Source organism: Falco punctatus, assembly GCF_963210335.1.
Source record: "Falco punctatus genome assembly, chromosome: 5".
In the NCBI taxonomy this organism is placed as follows: Eukaryota; Metazoa; Chordata; class Aves; order Falconiformes; family Falconidae; genus Falco; species Falco punctatus.
The window spans coordinates 82,429,299-82,432,941 of NC_137584.1; the positions used below are offsets into that span (position 1 = coordinate 82,429,299).

A 3,643-nucleotide genomic window follows, 5' to 3' on the forward strand; every position below is an offset into this window, starting at 1 on the left:
AGGAAGCTGCCAAGGTGTGAGCCGGGGCAGCCCCTGATGCTCGCTGGCCCTTACAGCCTGAAAGCCCAGCTCAGTGGTTGGCTGTCCTAGTGTCCCCACGGGTGCCAGCTCAGCCGCCCGATGACAATGCTACTGGGTAAGAAGGCGGATGGCTTTCCTGGGGAAGGCAAAAAGAGGGTTGGGTATGTACAGGGAAGGATTAGCTTACATGGCTGCCAGTAAGGAGCAAACCTGGCACGGTTAGGACACTTTTCTCCAAGCATCAGATCCAGTGTCGGAGATAGCTTGCCGTGACCTGGTTGCACTTTGCCCTTCTGCTGCCTGCTGCAGGGGCTGCCCAGCTTGGGCAAAACCAGAGCAAACTGCAGTGTGGGGCAGGTTGCTCTGGAAAGCCAGCACTGCTGGTGCTAATGTACTTTAACAAAGCAGCTGCAGCAGTCCAGTAATTGGGATGGAGGTGCTGGGCAATGCTGGAGGACCACACTGGGATATAGTGTCCCTTGTCCTGGGACACAGTCTGGCTGGTGGCATCCAGGTAGGGCCCAGAACAAGTCTAGCCAACCAAGAGAAAAAGAAAGGGGCATTTAAACACACCTTCCTGCCCCTTTTTAAGCAGATGCCTGACAGTGGGGAGGTCTGGCTGCCTCTTTCCTTCCTGCCCAATGCTCAGAGCATGTACTCCCAGGGGAATAGCAGCATTTCACAGACAAGTCATGTTCTCCCAGCAGAGGAGCTTTGCAAAAGAGTCACAGGGTGTCTGTTCACCAGGCACTGTTCTCTAGACTTGTTGACCTGAGGGAACAGCTTTGCCAGGTGAGCCCTGCAAGCAAAGATTAAAAAAAAACCCGAAACAGTAGCCTGCAGGGCTGCTATTCCTCCCTCCCTTTCTGCTGAATTAATTGCTAGAAAGGCAGTGCAGCTGCACAGCAGCCAGGCACTCCATCCCCTCCGGAGGAAGGCATCAGCGTTTGGCCTTACCTCTGCGTTTCTGTTCCCTGAACCAGTGTGTCTGAGCATCCTGATTCACCCTGGAACTGAGACGTGGAATTTGGCTTGATATCTATCCATTGGAAGGAAATGTAAATGTTCATGCCCATAGCAGCTTCTTTTGCAAGTGTGCTATCCCAGTGAGCAAATGTGTGTCCCAGCTGGGAGGGCGCACAGCATGGGCAGGAGCATGGCTTGCCATGCGTGCCTCATCCTGCCCGGCTCAGACCCAGCCTGGGGCTGCTCCTGGAGGCACCAGACCTACGTGCTGTAGGACTGCCGCAGGGGCCGGGGGAAGCTGCCGTGCACCCACCGGAGGGCTGGCCCCCAGCCCGTGTAGTGCAGGGCAGGGGCTGCCCCCCAGCACCTGCAGGGGTGATGCTGGCAGAGTCAGCCAGAAGAGCACTGAGGCTCCCCAGGGCACCAGCCTCTGCTCCACCGCTCTTCCCCAAAGACACAGGCTGGCCTTTAATCAGAGTAAGTTATGCACTACTAACTGTCAACGTCGCTTTTGTTCCACTAATGGGTGTCTGCTGTTGCAAGGCTGGTGCCTATTAACCCCAGACAGTGACTCAGCACGCACACCCCTACCTTGAATGCGGGAGAGCTGCAAGCAGGAGGGGAGCGCGGTGGGGTGGCCAGGGCTGCCACATGCATGGCTGCAGGGTTTCTTTCTTCCTTTTTCTTATTTCAGGAGAAACCGTTGCAAATTTCACAGATCTTTCTAGTGCAGGCAAACAAAGGGGACATTAATTTTGAGCGAGGGATTTAGCATCCGTAAATAGTAAGGGCATCGCTAAATGCTGGCAACCGGTTGCTTCTGCTGCCGAAGCAGAGGTGAGCAGAGGCAGGCTTAGAAAAGATGGGGAAAGTGGCTGGGTGAGGGCAGGGATCTCTGCAGAGAGAAACCGGTGGATAAAAGGAAAAAAGAACAAAGGGAGAGACGCTGGGGAAATATGACGGAGCAGTTGCATCGCTTATCTGCTCCCACATCAAATAAAATTCCTAAGTGTAAACCAAAACCAATGACTAACGTAAAGCTAAGGACTGGCCTATGGGAAGGAGCTGTGCTGCTTAATCAAAGGGCCGAGGTTAAACCATTTTAGTTAGAGCATTGCACATGCAGGCTGCTGGTAGAAGAAAAAAAAAAAATCTGGCTTTATGGCTTCCAACGAAGTAGAACAAACACGGTGGCTTCCTGGTGCAAAGTGCTGATCCTGTACAAATGCAGGCTTCCATTTGTTCAGAAACTGTTGATGAGTTAACGCTGTGCTAGCTGCTTCTTATGCTGGATAACAGGTGGTTTAATGCCAGAAAAAAAAAAATAATTAGAGAAAGAATTCAAGAGCTAGAATAAGCACATGGTACACCATTTTGGCTCTTCCAACAGATATGTGACTGGGAGTTCACGCAGAATCCTGATCAATCTTACCCTGGGTACTACCACTTGTCTAATTTTCACTTAAATCAAAGCTATTTTAGTTTAATTGGCTATATCAGTTACATATGTGTCAGTGCAGATGTCTCCAGCTCTTTAGCCCCAATATAACTAATTTCCCAGGGCAGTGCATATGCCAAGAGAAATGGTGCTTGTGAGCCTTTGGGAGCTGATGCATGCATTTGGCAAACACCTGCCCTGGTCGTAGGTGCTAGGGGATCCCCGTGGTGCGTGGGGTGAACAGAGAGACCTTCCCTGGGGTGCTGGAGCCAGGCGAGGGGTTCGGGCAGGGGCAGGTGGGAGAGCCATCGCAGGAGCCAGCAGACGGGAGCGGCAGGCATCTTCCAGCCACAGAGTCAGTGCAGAAACCTCCTCCCCTGGGTTTATTACTGCAGGGTGTGTGCTTGCCTGCACACTCACCCTCACCTACCCTCACCTGGGGTTTGAACTAGCCTGTCTGGCCGAATATTTCAGATGACAGAGTATGTATTTGCTTCTGCCACTTCCAGGAGAGTAGCAGCCTGGACAGATGTAGGCGGCAACATCTTCAAATTACAGCTTAATCCGCACCAGCTCATGAGTCAGGGCTGTGACTCACGGGCAGAGACAGCTTGGCGTGAGGGGCATGCAGCTCCTGCCCGCTGCCTGCAGTGCCCGCAGTGCCTGGACACAAGCTGCACCGCTGGGGCGCTGCTTTGGCATCACGCTGGCAAACCAGTGGGGAGCTGCGCTGGCGTGGAGGCAAGCTGCTGCAGTGCTGGGCACCGCCAGCGGCTGAGGGGGCAATGCTGTGGGGCATGTGTCACCTCAGTGTCCAACCCTGTGTGAATTACTGAGTGTGGCCCAGAGACCCACGTATCCTCTAAACCCTCTAAAACACGTTTCCAGGGCAAAAGGAGGATGGAAACATGTTTTTTTATACCACTAGGTTGGTTCAAATAACCATTTAGATAGTAAAAATCAAGGCCCACACATCCTGCAGCTTCTTGAGGTGCTGGTTGTTTTTTTCTCTCTGAGAGAGATTAGCTTTTGTTGACTGGAGATCAAGAATATTTTCACCCATACAAGGTAAGTCTGTTGGTGCTCAGAGGAAATGGGGTTCCTGTGATGGACTTCTTTTAGGTCCACTGATGATTTTAGGTGCATCAACATTTCAGGCGATAAAGGTGAGCCTGCATTTTAAATGTTTTACATGTTCCAAAAATCTTTCTACCTTAG

General features: G+C 52.1%; 1 long non-coding RNA gene across 1 annotated transcript in view; it reads left to right on the top strand.

The window, feature by feature from the left end:
- LOC308064438 overlaps positions 1–3,643 on the top strand; it is a 67,986-nt gene that overhangs the window by 13,618 nt on the left and 50,725 nt on the right. The window lies entirely within an intron of this gene.